This window comes from Neodiprion fabricii, chromosome 6, assembly GCF_021155785.1.
Source record: "Neodiprion fabricii isolate iyNeoFabr1 chromosome 6, iyNeoFabr1.1, whole genome shotgun sequence".
Lineage (NCBI taxonomy): Eukaryota > Metazoa > Arthropoda > Insecta > Hymenoptera > Diprionidae > Neodiprion > Neodiprion fabricii.
Genome location: NC_060244.1, coordinates 21,706,359 through 21,727,762, shown reverse-complemented (window position 1 = coordinate 21,727,762; position 21,404 = coordinate 21,706,359). Strand labels below are relative to the sequence as shown.

General features: G+C 41.2%; 1 protein-coding gene and 1 long non-coding RNA gene across 4 annotated transcripts in view; one reads left to right on the top strand and one right to left on the bottom strand.

Annotated features, from left to right (window-relative positions):
- LOC124185450 overlaps positions 1 to 21,404 on the bottom strand; it is a 157,378-nt gene that overhangs the window by 13,909 nt on the left and 122,065 nt on the right. For both annotated transcript variants that reach the window (XR_006871396.1, XR_006871397.1), the window contains one exon: positions 8,159 to 8,244. This is a non-coding gene — a long non-coding RNA (uncharacterized LOC124185450). The remainder of the gene's footprint in view (positions 1 to 8,158; positions 8,245 to 21,404) is intronic.
- The window catches only part of LOC124185443 (small conductance calcium-activated potassium channel protein), a 155,458-nt gene continuing 136,789 nt past the window's right edge, over positions 2,736 to 21,404 (top strand). Inside the window, exons 1-2 of one of the 2 annotated variants that reach the window (XM_046576230.1) lie at positions 2,736 to 3,435; positions 19,405 to 19,632. The gene's annotated coding sequence lies outside the window, so the exon portion shown is untranslated. The remainder of the gene's footprint in view (positions 3,436 to 19,404; positions 19,633 to 21,404) is intronic. The other variant, XM_046576231.1, reaches the window with a different exon arrangement.

Sequence of the window (21,404 nt, the reverse complement as noted above, 5' to 3'; positions counted from 1 at the left end):
CATGATAAAAAAAATGAATATTATAATACAATCGTTCAATTTATCACGCCGTTTAATTACGGTTCATTAATATAAACAAAACCAGGGTGTTAATAATTTAATTAGTGATACCGGTTCATAACAAACTCTGTCGCCCCGATAACAAAGCCGGCGGGGAATCAAACGGATCAAAAATTCCGAGGAGGTGGAGCTTACTTTTTCACGCTCAGAGTGAGGATTGGTTAGAAATTATGTTTAACTCAAACCAATAAAAAAAAAGGGAACGAAATGATATCCCGTTGTTTGCTTCTGCCATAAAAGAATCTTTCCCCCGCAGTTCAATCTGATTCAATTCACCTTTGTATATTACACGTTTGTTTTATGGTAAACAAAGTTATTTCACCTTTATTTTTACTCTCTGGAAATTTGTTAAACGTCTGATAGTCCAGCAGATTTGAAGTAAAAAATAGAAGCAGCGTTCTAATTGGTACCGATCTGAGGTCCGTGTTTTGGACGAAAATGTGACGAATGTCTATAGATCTGTACGTTTTATACTCCAAGAGATTCATACGGTCAATAAATTGTTTCCATTGGCTAATTGGCTTCAGTTGATTGAGTAGTATTGATTTGTACGGTAAATACGGGACCTCAACCGTGAATATTTAAATCTTCAGAAGAGCACATGAATCTTACAGACTGTGCAGATATTTATACGCGTAGATGTAATTGAGTGAAAAGGTAATTGTTTGTCTTATGGCGTGAAATTGTGTAAAATAAAATGAGACCGCTCGACGAATTGCTGCGCTAGTTTTTCTTTTTTTTTTCTTTTGCAACTCAACGGCAATGTTTCAGTTATAAATTACCTCTCACACGAGTCGTAAACTCGGGACAAGAGAACAGAACAGTGAAAAAAATATATTAAAAATATCGGCATATATTTCTATATACATATATATACATATATATATATACATATATATATATAACGTACGTATAATATTGCCTCGTAACATGAAAAAATGACGTCCCATTTGTATAATAAAAAAAAAGAAGTCGTAAAACGTCAAGTACGTCACGGGCAATTATACGTTAATATGTAGCCACGTATGCGGGTATAAATTCCTTGTCGTTTCAACAAACTTAGGTAGGAAATTCTCCCTCGATGGCTTCTCAAGTTTCGCCGTAACACGCCGTGCCTCAAAGCAATACTTCTCGAATCAGGCTACTCTCCATAAACCGTTTTATCAAGGAATTATTTCCACAAAATTTAGGGTAATTTAATGTCGGAAGGATTTTTTCCCTTTATTAATGGAATAAAATTTTCCATTGTATGATTGCCGTGTTTTTTCGCTATCAGTGAAAAATGGAAATGTTATCAATCACTTTAATTGGTTTTGAATATTCTTTCAGTTTATCAAAGTCATGGGATATATAAAAAAAAAAAAAAACGGTAAAACAACGCAAAATGGTTTCGTCAATATTATATCCCACAAAATACTCGGAGGAAGTTTTTGATTCGTTTGAGTAACTGCCGCACTTCATTTGTACTATTTTTGTTAGTGACGATACTGAGGTAATAATTAACTCACTGAAATGGTTACCCACTTTGACAAATTGCGTACTGTAAACTTCAAAATTTTAAAGATTTCGTGGAATAGTATGAATTTCGAATCCACATCTCAATAATCGATATTAAATCTTGCTCGGTAGCTTGAATTTTCATCCATTTTACGTGCACAAGCTTAGCCGTGCTTTTTACCGATCCGTAATAATCCAATACAATTGATATTTCGAATTAATAAATTTCACTCCGTAAATGAGTGTATACACCAGTGATACCGATCCCTAACGGTTCTATCACCGATTGATGAGTACAACGTAAGCCGCTACTCTGTGATCAATTATTTTATCGATCTCGATATGAGATGGTAATTTTTCAGTGAAAATGACTCGGATGCATAAATAAAAATAAAGACCGCACCAATTCCTCACTCACGGTATGCCGATGGAGAGAAAAAAAGATAAATAAACGACAAAGAACACTCAGTCCAACAAATAAATTCATATTCTTCAACGAGATACAGTTTTCAAACAAGCTGTCAATCCAGATGTACTAACTTAATTTCATGGCAAAAAGCTTCTCCGAGTTGTTTAAGGAACATATGCCATAGAGTGAAACGCGTGAGCGGGCAGATCCATCCGTGCGTACACACATCTACACATATATACACACATATACGTGTGTATTCGTATACACTTATCTCCTAAAACAGTAAATCTTTGAAATACCACGACTCTTGTGAAAATAAATTTCTCTGCGGTAAGGAGGGAAAGGGTGAAGGTTTAGGGGTCTGGTTCTTTGGAATGACTGTTGGGTACACCCACGTTTACCGGTGACTTGAAGCGATCAGCGCCCGGGAGCTTTCGGTTGAAATTCATGAGCTTTCGCTTGAGATTCATCTGTTGAACTGGTGCAGAAGAGTAATCAAAACCTACTCAGTCGTTGCATGCTTGTAACTTCGACGGGCGTTTCGCGTGAAATGAGACGAGTATTAACAGCGGTACTCGGCGCTATTAATTTACCTAAACAAACGAATCGGTACTATTGTATGTATTAGTGCACGTAGCCGAATAACGACGACGAGTAAGGATATATTTTTGAGTTTGCGTCGTCATGACGACGACGGGCGCCGCTGCTTGCTGCCGATGGTCGTTGGAGGCGCGCGTCGACGAGCCGACGGCGCCCGACGGACCTCGAGAGTGCGTCGCGACGTCCACCACGTTTCTGGCTTGAGTTAGTGTTGACGTTGTGCGCGCCGGCTGAGCCCACGACGTGTTGCGCCGCGTGTCCGAAAGTGTGTAACGCTGTTAGTGCCGTCGCCTGCACTGCAACTATTCAGTCCCCGCTTGTTATATCATTGCTCCAAGCGTTACGGAACTGAACGCGTAAATAAAAAAATTAGAAAAACAAAAGAAACAAAAAAAAAAAAGACAACCATTCGGGCGTGACGGTATATTAATATACACACATGCGTATTATATCAATTCATATCGAACGTGTGGAGTATAACATGCCTTATACCTGAAAACGAAAGAACGAAAAACAACACCAAGCAACAGAAAATAAAAAAAATCGAAAAAATCCACAAAACGGAAAACAAAAATCAGCTTTAACGGAGAAGCGAAAAAAACCATTTGTCAATTGTCTATATTTTGCGCAATAAAAAACAAAAAAAAATCGAATAAAAAATCCGAAAAAAAAAGAAAAAAAAATTTTAAACCAGAGAAAAGGAAGAAAGAAACAAGAAACGAATTATAATAAAGTAAATTAATCGAGAAAAGAAAGACCAAAGAACTAGAAGAAAAAAAAATAGGAAACGGTGACCATGTGCAGGCTAAAGTTTTACCAGATTGCCATTATCATCTAAAAAACAGAAAGAAATAGAAAACAACACGGTAAGCCGATTTGAAGACATAAAAAATAACTTTGTCTTATATTCCCTGTAGATATAAATCGGTAGAATATTTCCCCTCAACTGCCGCTCCCCCATTAAACTAAGCTTTCGACGCCGTCGATAATTTACATACCATAATATGCATCTGTAAAATATACAAATACGACCCAGAGACGGATATAAATTTAACTTCAAGACTAATCCCTCCCCCCGCGTGACATGGTGCCGGAAGTAGGTGTAAGCAGAAGTAAAGGTTGGAAAAATGAAAGATTCATTCGGTCAAATGTCCTCATCTCGACCAACTCGGAAGAACTTTTTTACCTCTGTCTCTTTCCTCTTCTTTCATTCCGCCATACGTTGTGACGCATATTCTCCGATGCTTCTGAAAGTACTGACTTATTTATAACGTTGTAGCAGCCAGTGGCGTATAGATAGATTTAAACTTCGCGAGCTGCAGACGTCACCGTTGATGCAGAATTTAGATAGGAAACAACGGCGATTGTTATCGCCGCCTCCTTCTTTTAATGCTTTTTTTTTGATCTCTCCTCGATTATTTCCTCTGCTCCTCTCATTACATAACCGCGAGTAACTAATGGCAAGCACGTTTGCTAAAAGGTGCGTTAAAAGCTTCCCCCTCATTTTCACACACAGTCGGTGTATTGTCCGTGTCGGATTGCCGCGATGGAGAACCGGCAGTTCAACTCCGGGAAAAGACCTCGCAATTTTTTCACCTCCTTTACCGCAATGTGTTATCGAAATCGTAACTTTTCCGGTCAGCTGCATTTATCAACATTATCCAACCCGGCCCGTTGTACGTCAGACGGCTTTGTGTACACGTGACCGAATCAACCCTTCGAGGGTTCCGGTCAAGAAGCAGAAACGTACAGCGACCCACCGACGGAACCGCGGGCGATTCCCTTGATCCCTCGGTCCATTCAAGATCCATTGCCCGTTGGCGCGCGCTCAAATCGACCGCGACAGTTCTGCTTTAATAAAACGGCATTGACACTTTCACCCCTTGTAAGAAATTCGCAATTTCGCGAAGCACAGCTCGTAATATCTGGCAAAGAACTGCAGGGCGTGAAATTTAATTTTAAAACTTATCGAGCTTGCACCACGTGGACGGGAAAGAGCAGACCCTCGATAAGCGTGTACTTCAACCAGGCCTCTCGATCTCTTCGCGTTGCAGAAACGACGTGTCACGAATAGTTCTCACGGAATTATATTTCGCTTTTATTTTTCAATCAGAAACTACGAATGCAAAAAGAAAATCGAATCCGCGATAGATAAGCTCATTGTCATACAGCTCCCGCAAGCTCGCGAACACGCCTGCAGGTCTGCGTTGTTTGAGCAGCGTGTAATGCACAGGAGGGTGTATTTATACATTATATACGCAGGACAGGGGACGATACCCGTGTACGCGGTATTAAATTATATCCGCGTGTTGCGAGAAAGGTATATTACGTAGATTAAGGCGGCAGTCAGGCAAGCACGTAGTGAGCCTAATTGCGTATAGTGCTCTTTCTACTTATCCGGCATAGGCGCGCGTTGTTTCTGCTGTCGTTGAATAAATAATATTGAAGGAACCGACCAATCAATAGCATTGCTGCCCACCCCTAGCCCTGGCCGTACCGAGTAATTTATAATAATCAATGTCCGATTCTGCCCTTGCTAGGGGCGTGATGTATAAATATATCGCACTAGTAACACACGGTATATAGGTAAGTATAACATAGAGCGAGTTCGTAATACGACACGAACGTTTCGTTATCGCGCATGCATCCCAGGAGTAACGTGAATAAAGGGGCTGTGTACACACCCTTCGTATTTATACACGAATTAAGGTTGATCGACGCCGTACCGAGGAAACGGCAAACGATACCGGGTCAAGAACTGCACTTCGTTACGTATTGTCGTAATTTTCAATTCAGTTTCCAATCGATTTAGGTTCAGATGTATCAGAAACGGAGAGAAACAGAAGAACCCGAGGAACGGTCGACAATAGTACCGTAATTATATTATAATTAGATAGAAATCCTTGGAACATGCAGTAATTTCTTCATATGTGACAGCGTGTGTCGCTAAATCATTTGATACCATTCTTGGTAGACATTTGCTTCGGTTAGAGAAAGTGAAAACAGCTTATGGATGTCGTGATAAGTCGTGTGTGGGACCATAACTTCTTCAATTCGTCACAACGAGGTATAGATTTCCACGACTCACCGCGTATAGATTTGACGATGAATTATTCCGAGGTTTGTTTCTGTCCGTAGGCACAAAGGTGAAATGATTAGTAGTATAAGGAATAACGTGGCTTGTTATAAATGTTATACACGCGAACTGAAATAGCATCGGTAAACCCTGTGGGTGCGGTTTTCTACGTTCGAAAAAAGAAAACGCCGAACAATTTTTGCATGTTCAAAGGACGGTTTGATCGATTCTGCAGGAAAATTTGCAATTACACGATGCATGTATCCCATACTACCGGCGAGGCGGCAGGCTGCGTGAAATTATCTAGTTTGAGCGGTTATTTCAACTCGTCGGTTTAGTATCGAGCGGTTAGTAGCACCTATCCAAACACTAATATTGTACCAAAATTTACGCGAATATTGTTTGGTTAGCTATTATTGCAAGGGCGGATTGCCGAGGAGGCGACGCGAGCCAGCGATCCCCATTCAGCAGCGATCGTAAATCCCGTTCTCGATGCGATTCAAAACAGACCTACTACAGCCGCAGAAGAAAAAAGATTAAAAAAAAAAAGAATCGTTTATTTTACCATTCGATCATAACCGTGGAGCAGATTAAACGCAGAAGCGCCTCAGTCTCACCGTGGACCAGATCGTTTTGCCAATATTCGTATACGATCTACGTTCATCACGACCTACCCGAACACTTACGCGTCTAACAAGGCTATTGCCGAAAACGTTCCGTCCCGACCTTCGGGTATACATATAATCAAACGGAAATACTAATAGAGCAGGGAGCGAATACGGGAGTAAAATTTAACGGGGATTCAGCACTTTCGGAATCTTTGTAACACAGCAAACTTTGAAATTCAAGTGTATGTATGTAAACTGTCTGTATCGTACAGCCGAAGAGCGATGGATCAACCTCTCGCATTGTACACACAGAAATGCCGAGGTACATGTATAATCGTAATGCGGTCAGATCCAAAACAGAATGGAATTCCAAGCCAGAAAGTCAGTCTACAGGCAAAGTGGAAAACGGTTGCTTCCACGTACATTCTCGGCAGCCGAAACTTGGCACGACGATGAAATTTATATTCGTTCGACAACTATAGCCGGTGTCGAAAAGATGGATGATGGCGTCGAAAGCACGGGCCAACGGGAGCCGATATGCGCAATTCTCTAAACGCACGCAAATAGTCCGACTGCACGCATCCTGCAGAGGAGCAAAGCGGAAACGAATCTTGGCGGGTATACGAGAATGGAGTATCGACTAATTAGCCGTGTTTCGACTGGAGCTTGTGAGACCATTAATTCGAGCCGCGGTAAGGAAGACTTCATAAGTATGCATGTGGGCCACGTGTGTAAAGAGGTCACGACAAGAGCCGTGGGGATACCTACAGCCTGACATGGAGAGGCCACGGACTATAATAGGATAAGAGTTCGAATTTGAGCTGAAGGGGAAACCGCCGCCGTTGTAGAATTGTCAGCCACCCTTTTCCGCGGAGTAGTTCTTTGCGTAGGATATGAATATCCAGCTTACGATCACAGTTTGCGTCAACTTTTTTTCGCCGCGTAAAATGTCGCGGATCCAATTAGGAACACTCGAGTGCCACCGTTAATCCTGTTGGAATTCGTCCGCAGCTCGTGACCGAGAAGGAAGAGAAGTAGGAGATTTGTTGCGCGGAAATTTCTCCGGGGAATGAGTTATTGTAGCTACATATAGTCAACGCCATACCAGAGCAAGGTCGTTAAATTCTTCCGCACGCGGTGTCTGGTCTTAGGAATGGATGCTGCCGGGACGACTTGAGGTATCCGCGTTTTGCTTCTCGGCCACTGAAACGTATGCATGTGAACGTGCGTTTCGTACGAGCGATCGATGCTAGGTCGGTTTTGCATATCACGAGGCCGACTTTATTCCATCGGGAATGCCAATTTCAATTAGCTGAAAGCACGTGCTTATTCATCATTCGAGTGTAACTTCACGGGAGTCGGTCTGAAGTTTGGCGAAGCAATATTCGAGCGGTGACGCCGAGTTACAGAGTCAGACAGTGCGTGCCGACCTTCAAATTAGGCGCGTTAAAGGGAACGGTAACCGATTATGAAACTCGAAAGTTTAACGTGTAATTTAGTAAAGGTGGTCATTCGTTTTTCATTATTCGAGACGACGGAATGAATAAATGAATGGAAAAAAATTGATATGGAATAACAAACGTATTGGCGTCGGCGGGAAGAGATGAGCGGTAAGAAGTGAAGAAAATTCACGGGGAAAATCAATTGCTTGCGGACAGAGCTATGCGATATGCAGAGTCGTAGAATATGCTGGATGTATATTTACGGTAATCTACGGCATACATATTCATGCGCGAAAATCCGCCGGCATTGTACAGACTCTGAGAGCTTTTACCGAGAAGTTACTCTTTTTCCTATTTTCGTCCGCACTCCATCTGCGGAAATTGTTTCAATACCCTTAACAATATTATACAAAGAATTTTACTTCGCGTAACGAGATGCGGATGCAAAATTGAAAACACTCACTCTCTTGTCGACGTCTTTGCATCTCCGCGATCAAAATGCCGTACATTTTAGTCTCGTTCCCTTGGACGAAGGAGGTATTTCTGTATCTGCAGCAGAAATATAAATGCATTAAGAAAAATAGAAATAAAAAAAAAAAACACAATTTAAGGACGAATAAAATAAAAGTGTAGAACGGCGCAGAGTTGATAGACATTCAGAGCTCTCAAAGGCTTGGTACAATATTCTTGCATGAATATTTTAAACCAAATCTACCTCTGCGGTCAGTAAATGAAAGGGAATAACAAAGTCCGCCCGGACTCTAATGGATGAAGGGAGTTTTCGTAAGAAAAAAAAAAATAAAAATCCGAAGGGCCGACGGTTTCGCAGTTTACGTATGTTACACTTGACCGCATTCATCACGTGATGTAAGTCCATTTTTTTCGCCGGCTGGTGAAATGTTCTAGCAGGTGAATTCCTGAAATATTCCCGTTTGCGTTATACGTCGGCGGTTGAACAATTATATATCTATATACATTTATCCATAACTAGCAAGGGTTGGCTCCCCTCCGTCCAATCAAATACTGTTTAAATAAATGATGCCCATAGGACCGGGGTTTTATTTTAGGCATCAATTTTTTCTCCTCCGTGCAAGTGGGGTCAGTCAATTTGATAGCCACCGACTATCGGTACCTTAGATTTTGTATTAAAATGCAGTTATGTGCCATGATTTTGCACTTCGATGTGCGTTTAATGTGACACACGAATTTAGTCAGAATGATAAGGTAGTACAGATTGGCTGCGTTAGTTCAAATAGTTTTATGATAATAATAGAGAAAGAAAAACCAAGTTACTGGTACTTGTAAAAAAATTTTACAGTATTCAACAGGACTTCGATAAATATATCTGCAAAATCAGTTTCTAGAATTTTACATTCCTTGCTGCCTGTGTTTAATTTTTATTAAGGGATATAATAAGGCGTCTTTCTTACGACTACAGCGATGTAAGACTGGTGAAAAAAATGTCTATCAACTAATTAAAGTAATTATAATTCATTCATGAAATTTTATGGTATTCTGGAAGCTAGTTGTGCAACTTAATAAAAACCCGTAACGCAGTCGAGGGAAATCTCAATGCGCATGAATGAAGGGATGATTTTAAAACCTTCATAACTTTGAAACGAGCTTTCAGAAATTTATATCATTTCAACGGGTACTCGCCTATTTCATTGATGCTATTCAGTAAAATTTTTCTCCGGACTTAGATGAATTTTGTCGATTAATTAAAAAATTATTGCTGACAGAATTTTGTATTTCTAGTTGTTTATTTTTCCTCACGATGGTTCTAATTTGGTTTTAATTGATAATTATGTTATGTTGATAAAAGTATACAGGCGTAGAAAATAAACGCCGTTGATAATGTTTCTGAAGGTAAACCGTGTTTATTGTGTGATTCGAATCCACGCAATATTGAATAATTCAATATCGGAAATTGAAGGAACCCATTTTTTTCTTCTTCTGCAGGAAAAACCATACTGTAGTACGTAATTTTCAAGATACTGTATCGATCAAGAATATATTACCGAAAATCACGGCCCAATATCCCAGGAAATAGAGACGATTACGAACATTTTTTTGTCACCGAGTGATACATCTGTGGCGTGTTTCGCTTAAAAGAATTGAAATTTCGTTTCGTTATTTTCGCTGCCCATGTAATATTTTCAGAGCAAATTTGCGTTTTTAATTTTCAACAAGATGCCTTGGATAATTATTTCATGAAAGAGCCTGGAACGAGCGAGTTTATTCGTGATTGTTTTAAATTCTGAGAGCGCCGGTATTTGCAGATTCAATGCCTGCGGGCGTTATAACCTGAAGACGTGTTCGCTTTTCCACTTTTCCTCTCAGCTATTGTAGGTAAACGTTCCGCCATTTATACGCAGGATATATTATTTATCGTTAATTGAACAGCCATGATAATTGTTTTTATACGCAAGTGTCCTGGAAAAAAATTAAAAAATAATTATTCAGTGGGAGAAAAATGATGTGCAGAGTTGCATTCGTTCATCCTTTTATTTACTTTCATGATGTTTGCTGTGTTTTTACACAAAGAAAAAAAAAAAAATTATCAGAGTCTGTTTTCGAGCTTGCATTCCATATCACGGAAGGTTTAGAGAAAGCTTTTTTCACATCCCGATCACCTACGATGTATTTCCATTTTTCGATTTTGTATGCGGAAAAGATAAACGTCTACTGCGTATAATTTTCCTGGCGCATTTATACTGTTTCATTCGCAGCTCATTCAGTTTTCTCTTAGTTAACATACAAACTTGCTGGTTCCGCAGAGAAGAAAGTTTCAGGAAATGAGTTATCGAGGCCGGTAATCTTCATTTCCTCAGTTTATCTCGAAAATTTCACCCACAAGCAGCAGAGAACTAATCAGTCTTGCTACTTTAAATCAAAATCTTTTCATTAACTGAGTCTATCTCGACAGACTTGGACGGAAGACCGAGACTTTTCTTTTAAGAGGTGAAACGTACGTTTCTCTGTCAATATGCTGCGATGCAGTAGCAAAAAACTCGACGATTAATGTTCCAAGTATTTACTTTATCAGTTTGGTTAGCGGCCAAAATATGTATTGTGGAATGTTCGTTTCCTCCTAATATTAGTCTCCTCATACACATGTAACCATAGTTGCTATTTTACCGCGTATCAAGTCTTTTTCTTCTCTTATCCTCGTCGTCGGATGATATTTGCAGGAAACGACGGTTTAAACAATTAACCTTCCTCTCACGAAGAAGGCGGTTCCTACTAATGATTCAGTCGCTGAAAGCATACTTTATAAGGCGGGGGCGGGAATTCTCGCAGACAGATGGGCGGGGAAATGTTACCTTCTTCTGGATATTTTTACCCCAACTGCAGGATAAGGATATGAGGTGGTTCCAGCTCGTAACCGTTCAGTTTATCCGTTATCTTCGCAACAACAATATCAAATGTATTGCTCATATATTTTACGATGCAGGTTGATTGTCACGGACACAAAGATCGCGGGTTTTATGCCGACACTCTGCGTGACCTCCGACTGACCTTTTCCAAGGTTCCTTCCACGGAGCAAGACCTCAGGTGATAACTACGCGATTCGATGCACACGTTCCGCAAAGCATAAGAAATATCTGCCACTGCCCGATGACCAGAATATTTGCTTTCAACGCAAAGATTCGTACTTGGGGGGTGTAATGTAGATATAATTCTAAAACTTTTGACGAGTCTTTTGTGCCATTGAATTACGTGGGAATCAATCAATCAAGGGTTGGTATACAAAGCACTCGGTACGATGGATCTTGAGACTTATACTTCAGACAAGGATGAGCAGGGTTCCTAAATTGGCATTTCTGCGTGCGACTGTTCACGTATCATTGACGAAGAATATAGCATTGTGAATATCACTGTGAAAGAAGCACGGAGGGGCTGTAACGAGATGATTTTTGAATCGAGTTGGCGGGGCGAAATGATTGAAGCTGACCTTTGCCACCCATAAGCTCAGCTTTTCAATTGAACTCGTTAATTAACCGAGCCGGTGTAAATGGACAGAGGGCCAAATCGTCGGATCAATAACGATGACAGTACTCTCTGTTCGGCAATCAATGTCGTATATTAGAGTGTCGTCACCGTTTCAATAACGGCAGAATACACCGACGGTAAGAATGAGGTCGGAACAATTATTCCCTCTTGGCAAAATAATTTTCCCCTTTCCATAAATATCAGCAATCACTAGAACGTTTTGACCATCTAGCGAAGAAATTTTTCGTACAAAAGTGCATTATGATCCGAGTACCAGACGTACATGAGTTCCGCCAATTCGTCTCATCACCGACCCTTTCTCCCTGCGCTTTCTACGTAGTTTCGAAAATCGTCGACGGAGAAGATCGCCTATCTCCGTCGAATCAAATATCACTTTGGAGAATGCTTCGAGAGGTGAAGGGAAAAAGTCGACTCATACGAGTTCAATCCGATGGCAAAACTCTGGAATGGTTTTCTCCGTGTGACGCGAAACTCGTGGTAGTGCGTCGGCGGTGTGTAGCTTGATCATCGTCGTTTGGCCGGTTGAATTGCTCATGAACTTCTCAAGTTTATTGGCACGGTCGACGGCCGTAATACTATGACGCCGTACTATTGCGGATGCGTGTTATACACATACATATATATACACGAGTACTCGACGGTGACTGCATGCTTCCTGCGCGACACGTATCGCGAGTCTAGATTGCTTTCGCGTGTTCTACCGGTACGACGTTGAATAGGGACCTCGAACTAAAGTACTGCAGATAGTGTTACAATGTGTGGGCCTTCGTCTCTCTCTCCCTCTCTCTCTCTTGGGCAAAGTAGTTTCAAGTTAGTTAAGCTCGTTTACCGCGCCCTGCACTGCGAGCCAGATCGTGAATCTCGTCGCGAATCTCGTGCTCAGATGAAAGACTCTCGACTTGTACGTTACGTCGAGTCGAGCCGTGCGGGACCCGTATGGCACTTGCTACACTCGAAGGGATGACGAGTGACCTTCGGGGTGCCGTGATTATGACGGAAGGATGAGCGAAAAAGCTCTCCCCAGCTCGGTGCACCATCAATCACGTAAGAGATGAAGCGTACGGCTCGACGGTCGCCGGAACAAAGTACTGATGGAAGACAGTCGTCCCCTCGACGGCAGTTGACGTTGACCCACTCGCCAGTTTACGCGTCGCGTCGTATAGAATTCTCGCTGACGTTTACGATTGATCGGGAAAACCTGCCATGCCTCCGATAGTTCAGCGCCGAACTGACTGAGTCCAGATGTACGCCGGATCGTTAAGCTATGACCGTGTGTTTGCGATACTGTGTATATGGATGTACGTGGAAATGACCGAACGTCCAAGGAATACGAGCGGGTGATTTTAAACCGCGGATGTGATTGCGCTGGAAGACGGAGAATCAGAGGGGCTCGGTTGACTCCGATGCCGAATGATCGGAGGATTTAGGTACCTGCGGAAAAGAGTTACGCACCTAACCACGAAACTTAAATAAACGCACGTACTTTTTGTACGGCTCGTCGAGCAATCTGGTGCACGTTGTTCCTTCTGCGGTTATGTGAAACGAAATCCTGAACTCCGAGGTAACTGATCAATCGGTAATCGATCGAAAGGTTTTACGCTGTGGCGATACGAATGCTTCCTATCGTTTCCCAGCCTCGTAAAAGTTACGCTGTAGGAAACATGCAGTGTGGACTATAATTTCGTGTCAATCTAACACAATTTCATGGTGGATTTCTGAATCACCAGCAAAAGTTGTTCTATGGTAGTCCACAACAGTTAATTTTGGTTAATCTCAACACTACCATACCCAACACTGTAGGCACAATACTATTCTCTTGGTTTTTATTCGGTGAGAATGTATATACTTTATATAATATATAGAGTTGAATTTCCCAGGTTTCGTTCCTTTGTTACACGGCTTAGGAGTTTCTTTTCACGGGAGACTTCCTTTTTTCACTCCTTTCTTTTTTGTCCGAAAAACTGATTACGAAAGCTCCTTACCCGCTCAAAGCTCTATATATTAGCTTTTCAAATGGAATCTGCTGTATAAGAAGATTTTGAAGTTGGACCGCAGGCGTATGTTTATTGAAAAAAAAAAAGAATAATTTATATATGCTGCCTTCACGGTCGTCGTCTTTTACCGAGTATCGGACACAGATTATTCTCGGATGTTGATGATAGTCAGGGAAGTTGGCGCTTTGCCGGAGCTTCGCGGGATCACCCATACAAACACAGAGGAGTATTAGGAGTGCGTGAAATCCTGGCATGCCTTACAGGTATATGTCGCGATATAGTCGGATGTAGCGTAAATTTGAGACGGATCGGGTCCCCGTCTATATTTATCCCGTGGTTGATCTTCCAAAGTTACTTTTTCAAACGATTTCTTCGTGAAAAATCTTTCTCAAGTGACATCGCCGCTAGAAGCCGGGTCGCATAGCCTGGCGCGTGGGCTGAATTCGTAAAAATTTCATTTATATCTCCATGCCCGACGGGATAACTTGCACGAGCAGAAACGTTGGGGGTTATTTCAGTATTCATGCGAAAGTTGAGAGATTCTCGAATCCCTTATGCGTTTATTTTGACCTGTGCAGATGAAGGAACATTTTTAGCACTGATTAAATTTTTCAATAATACAAACTTCGTTTGCTCATAATGAAGTACGATCACCTTGTTATACAGATTGCCATTACTCGGCATGCAGATCATTGCAATAATCACCCATCACTGTGTAGCACTATAGTATGAAATTCACCGCCAAATTGCAGTAATTTAACTATCATACCAGATTGTAAAGTAGGTCACTAAATTGTTTCTCGTCCCGTTCCGACACGTGAGCACATTTTATTTCCTACAAATTCTTACCAGCACAGAATATGTGAATTTTACCACGCGCAGTTGACTGATCAAAATACGTGGAATGTTCTTCCAACAAATGTGAAAAAAAAAAACGTTTCACACGTTCACAATCTCGTGATCAACGACGTCGTTTACCGGCACAGAGATTAACCAAAAAGAGAGAAGACGAACTGAATTTTGTTGCTTGATACAGTGATCGATATTCATCTGGTACCTTAATGTGGGTTGAAGTTTCCCCGGAAAGATGGATAAGACACGTCAGTTGGCCAAGTTGATGGTCTGATGCATTAGCAAAACGTTAATCTTTCAGTATAGACATCCGGGCTCAGTGAAGTAAACTGACGTTAATGAAGTGTCAGACAGAAGTTTCTACGGTCTAACGAAGCGACAGTTCGATATTCTGATTCGAATGATACTATCCTAATCCTGAAGTTGAGCCCGAAACCTAGACGCTCGTCGAACGCGTAAATACGTCCTCGGTTTCTTGATTGCAAATACTATGAGTCGATTCTATCAACATTCTCATTCCAATTGCTGCAACAACTTTTGGATCGTCACAGTTCTACCTCGTCCGAATTGATTTTAACAAATCGGAATCGATTCAACGGCGTTGTAACAGTCGCGTAAACTTGAATAATTTGGTCTTGTCAGATCACTTATTTTCATTCTCCGACAATCAAACCGCTGATGATTGATCACGTGCGAAATGTTCAAATTTTATTTCTTCGAAGTTGGCATCGAGCGGGTGAGGGATACGAGGCAAACTCACTCAAGCGAAATACTGTTCATGTAGGTATGTGACCAAAACTCGAGAGTCAACTCCGGTGCGATAAGTTAACTGCAAATTATCCAGTGACTTGTTTTCCAAGGACAATGATTCTCGTCGGGTTGTTATCTGTACATTAACAGCATTCACCGAACGTACGTAGCGAAAGCACCTACCTTCACCTCTGAACGGAAATCAGTTTCGAAATACAGCAGTAGTTTGAAGCTTGTAATTAAGCGGATTTACTAAAATTCAAACACCCTTGCCATTTCAGACTTAGTATCCTGGATAATTTCACGCATCACAGAGGAACATTTCCGAGGTATTTCAATTATCCGACAGGCTGAGGTCAAAAATAATCGACCTAATCCCAGAGAATTTTCCTAATTAGTAGAATTGCATTGCTACCGAAGTTGAGCTTTCGCAGTATGAGGTGGTCGAGCGGTCCATGCGAATATTTGTTCAAATATGAATTTCTCTAACTTTGGTGATCCATCAAATTGTCTACATACCTACGTGTACCGTAACTCGTGTGTAACACTTCGTAAACTCACGAGGCTGAAGTTAATAACGTAAACCTAACGAAACATCATGGAATAAATCGTTGTACAATTTTAGACGGACTTTCAAAGAGTTGGCTTTTCAAAATAGGAACATTTTATCTTTGCTGTGATTTATTAGATGAATTTCAGACAATCCTAAGGGTGCGAACTAATGATATCCCCAAACAATCGTTAAAGTAACGTTACTAACTTCAACCTCATATAACTTCGGCCGTTATATCCTATATCATATCAGAAACCACAGTGAGACGTAATCTTGTGAAGAGAAATTCGTGCCTACAACCGGCTGACTAGCACGTGGAGAAGATACAGTATTCTCAAAGTCAAATAAGGATGGAAATATACGTGAATGCAGAATGTTCATTTCCACGAGAACGCACAAGGAGTGCCGTAAAAATTTTCGCACGCTGCTTCTCAAAAGGGCGAAATAGAAAACGAGGAAACGAATAGAAGTCTCAGAATGAAAACCCGTATGAAGAATGAAAGAGCAAGGTGAAAGAAAAACGTGAAATAAAAAGAGTAAAATTGGAGACTAAAATAAAATGACGTGCTGACAGCGTCGTCGACGGAAGAAGAAAAAATATGACTAATGGTAACGGCACGAAAAGCGCCCTTTTCATATGCAGTAACGTTCTCCTTCAACACCACTGCGACGCGAAAAACCGAAGAATATTCCAAAACATTGATCAAACGCGAAAGCCTTTGAGCTTTTCTGACTGACTAAACTCTGTCCCATCTACGCTGGCTCAACATTTTATACCGGAAGGCTAAAACGTTGAAGAAGTCTCACAGCTGTTCTACGAAAAGCTTGCGGTACGGTATTAAAAATAACAATCAAGTAACATGAATATTTCACTGTGAACTGATTCAATTGATGTGAAAAACCTTCACCCGGCGCAAAAAATATTGCCAAACAAAAGTGTTACGACTCTGACGAAATGCGCAAACAAATCTTCATTCGATAATCCTTACTATAAATGTATGTATACTGTTTGTAGCAAAATCTGGAAAATTTATACCGTCTGGAATTTTGCTTCGTAGGTCCTACAATAAATTACCCGTGAACAATAGACGTACATCCGTAAATGAATGTAAATAAACGGGAAAAGTTAGAGAGTGACAAGGATTTGTCCCGACAAGAAAGATACACGAGCGTCGTTGCGAGCGGGGGTAAACAATGGCCCCTGGTTCACGGTGAGATTGAAAAGCTGAGGGTAAGTCGTAGCGCCTGGAAACAACGCGACGCGAGAAAGAAGAGAAAAGCTCTGCAGGGTGAGCATGCGGAGAACGAGACTGCGTAAAGCTCGAGAGGGGCTAGAAAGTGCATTGAAACGCTTGCGACGTTTCGCCCTTTCAGCGTGCTCTTTCGCTGCGCAGCTTTAACGCGCCTCAAGAAACCGTACAATCGGTTATGTTGGAATGGAAAAATTGAATGGATTGGAGATACGACAGGGGTGAGTTTCCGCGCTATTATAACGTCAATGGAACTAGACAGGATCTCACATATAATTCGTCCCGATTGGTAATATCGGTAATAAGAAAGGACAAAGATAAGCCGAATGACGCAACTCACTGAAGAATTGATCAAATTCATTTCTTCACTATCTTCTGCAGACAGTCTAAATACGAACACGGCGTGTTGCATTCAAAAGCTTACACGGTGACGTTTCCGTGTCGATTTCATCGGCGGTGACTGTGCAGGTAAACGTTTCAAATTCTGAGTGAGGTCTACCACGTCTATTTGCCGAATAAATTTTCATTAGGGAATTCTCGCGGTACGTGGTTTTGTATCACGAGGGTTTCAACTGACGGAACTCACCAGGATCGTGATCCTGACGTGAGCTACATTGCCGGGTAAAACACGAAACGTTCAGCCATTCAACAGCGAACCTAGACTGAAACTACGCAATTATTCATACCACACGTAGCGACATCAAGATTGACACCTACCAGAAGACTGTAGCTTCCAGACTCCGGTTGAAATTCTTCAATATTATATGCAGCATGCCGGAGCGCTATAGCGGAAGATGCTAAGACGCAGAGACGCCATCTAAAGATGAGGAAACGGACGTTAATTGAGGGTTGGAATAGTCATGGTAGGGACGTTTTATCACCTCTCAGGTCAGGGACTACGTATCTCGCTGTCTGGGTCAGTTTACTCGGGCCTTAATTTGCATGGTTCTCTAGAGCAAGGGGCACTAAATCGTGAGATCGTGAGGAGACCTCCTCGTGAATTATTGAGCACAAAACAGCAATCCCAGTTCCGTCAGTTTCCACGTAAGAATAGACGGTTGAATCTGGTTCACGGAAATAAGGCAAAACTTTGTCCTAAGTCAACTTTACCACGCGAAAGTCGATTAGGAAAAGTTACAAAGATTTCAAGGGAAATAGTCAGCCAAACTGACTACGCGATAAAAGTATTCATCAGATGTCCAAAGTATCACTCAGAATTCTTCAGGAATGTTGCGAATAACCGAAGTTGCGATCATGATCCAAGTTTTGAATAATCAAAACCTCTTTGTCACTCGGAGAAATTCCATTCAGCAGGAGAGGGAAAATCTAGAAAAATATAACGATTCCAACCAGATTGTGCCAATTTTCAATCCCACTTTTTGACATGTCTTGAATTAAAATCACGTCACTAAGTATTGAGCGTACATTTCGCAGGTCTGATCAATACACAGACGAAGTATCGATACTTGTTATGTCATATTACATAAATCAAGAAATCTTTTTTGTACGACATCCATGCACACCTGGCACAACAACTCAATACCAGAGTTTGGCTCGCCCTCGGAGCAAACATGACGTCGACTAAGCACCCTTGCCCCGCTTGTTTGCGCTTTTTATCTGACAACGATCTTAGCACAAAGACTTCCTCGTTTCCCGAAGGAATTCTCGCGTGCCGCGACCACTTCGCTTTGCTATTATCGCAGCAGACGTACTGCGATACCTTTACATTGTGGTATCCGACTCCGAGTCTCGGCTGTCGATTAAGTGAGTATTTATATGTACAATTCGCACGAGGCCTGCTTCGCGATTTATACGATGCCAAAGCAGCTGGTAGAAAGACATTTGTTCGCCGAACAGAGCTTATCTACTTTAATATTTACTTGGAGTAAGAAAATCTCTACGGACACACGTCTGTTGCAGACCTGTGAAGATAATAAGAATGTAGGCATATAATATGAAGTTTTTGTTTTCCACGTGAAAGAAAAGTGTGTAAATCCACTAAACCACGAAGAAATAAAGTGGTTAGAAATTTCCACGATAAAATTGCTTTTTTCATCCGAAGAAGACAAGCCCAGGCTGCAAACTAGAACCATATAACCGGTGAACGCGACTCTGGAAATTCTCCATTCGCAGAATCAATTTGAAAGGGAGGTTGCGCCAGAAATTGGAGTCGAAATTATGGTATACTGTGAACTCGACTAGACGGACAAAAACAGAGACAAAAGACAAAATTGAACGTTGTCGAGATCATTATAAAGTTTCAGTAATTAACCAGATATTTTCTATTTTCCAGGTTGACGATCGCTTTAACGGATATGAAAGGGTGAAGGCTTACCGCGCCAACATAAATTAAGTGGACCAATTTTTATACGAGAAACTACCAAAGAAACATAAGTAAATGTGATTTTATCATTTATTATTTCAAAACTTTTTTCCGTACAATCAAAGGAATCAAAGTTCGACGATACATTGAAATTGGGGATCATTTCCCGCGAAGCAGACTTCTCGAGATAAATCAGTGGTGAGTCGTACTACGTAAGATGTAATAAATAAATGGTCTAACAGTAGAATCCTACATCCTGAGTTAACCCTGTTCTTTGGGCATCGAGTTAATATTAGAAAAGGTCAAGATTTACAAACTTCTACGTAAAACTATAAATATCTTACTAGGATTTCGTATCGAAGATGAGAATCGGGTTATTTCTGGAAAATATCGGGGTGCTGTTCCAAAACGAAAGTTCACAAAATCCTATTTCTGGAATCACGACACGATCCGCGAGTGTTTGGGAAATTTCGTGAACCGGATGGATGGGAGGGAAAGATACCCGCTTCATATAGTAGGAGAAACTGTATAGTCAGCAAAGCCGAGCTTCAGGGTCCAGGTTGAAATATCGCCTCGCGAGCAATATATTCTCATTATATTCGATGAAACGGAATAAAGATGATGAGAGCTACTCAACCTGTGCAAAAGATGCCATCAACTTAAGTAGTTAACAAGCTTTTTAAATAACCCTGTATAGAAAATGCAACGCACATACGTACACGTATGTGTATGTCGATTGTAGGTACACTAAACGTTGACGCAAAATCTGGCAGAGGTGGTCGAGGTGTGAAAAACTGAATAAACAAATTTACAGCGTGTCGAAAACGTGTTCACAACACTGATGTTTTATTTCCTCATTCAAACTATAACGGATAGACTATGTTGCATAACGTATTATGTTTAGTGGAAATTCATTCAGTTTTTCAGTGTAACCTGGCGAGTTGTCAAATTATTGTATGCACAACGCGTGTAAAACATATACGCACAAACGTGACGTTGACAGTTAGGAATGGACAATGCGTGGGCGATATATCAGGTGTATTTGAAAACCAAGTGCTTGTATTTTTGTTACAGGCTTATAGATTTTCTCTAAGAGAGTGAAAAATTACTTCAGGCATAAAATACGAGTTGTTGAAACGCTGCCGAGAAGGCTTGGACAGATTGAATTTCAACCGATGTACAAGAATTGGTTTGAAGTTTCTCCTCTCGAGAAAATAGCCGTGAATTGGCTTTTTTTGCGATTTATCATGGATGAAAAATTTGAATTACAAGGTGCTCGAACCGATTATCGTATCGAGATAACTACACTACAACTTTGTACACGTGACTATCTCCAGATGTTCGACCTCTTGAGGGCAACATATTGTGCGTCCTTTCGTTTCGATTGTTTCCATGGAGAGTGGGTGTACCAAAGCTTAGCCACGTATCGTAGTACGCGTGTCTGCCCGTACAAACATATTTGCGTAATACGCATTGAGCCTTCACTAATTAAAAGCCAACTACTAGTAAGCTGACGTCATACAGATTATAGAAGCTAATTCTAGCACACTTCCAACGACGGCGTTGGTTGAATAAACATTGTAAGCCTATCGCTTTCCCGGCCTGAATCATAAATCCGTCGAAATATCGGTGTCCAAATTTATACCTGCCCCCCTCCCCCCCCCCCCCCCCCTAATATAATTGGAAAAGATGTCAAAGATTGTGCTTTTTGTGTGCTTTCACTGCGATGAGACCAGTATACATTTTGGAAATATAGAGTGAATTATTTACACTTAAGTAGGACATGTCGGTCGGTTTTTCTCGGAATTATACGTCTATCTGAAAGTCTGTCGGATCACCGGACACCGAAGAAATTTTATCACGCTGAACACTATCGCAGGTAAAAAGGAGAATTAAAGAAGGCTGTAAGTGGCATTTGATCTAAGAGAAAAGAAAAATTTCCAGTCAGGACAGCTATTCGGATATGAAAT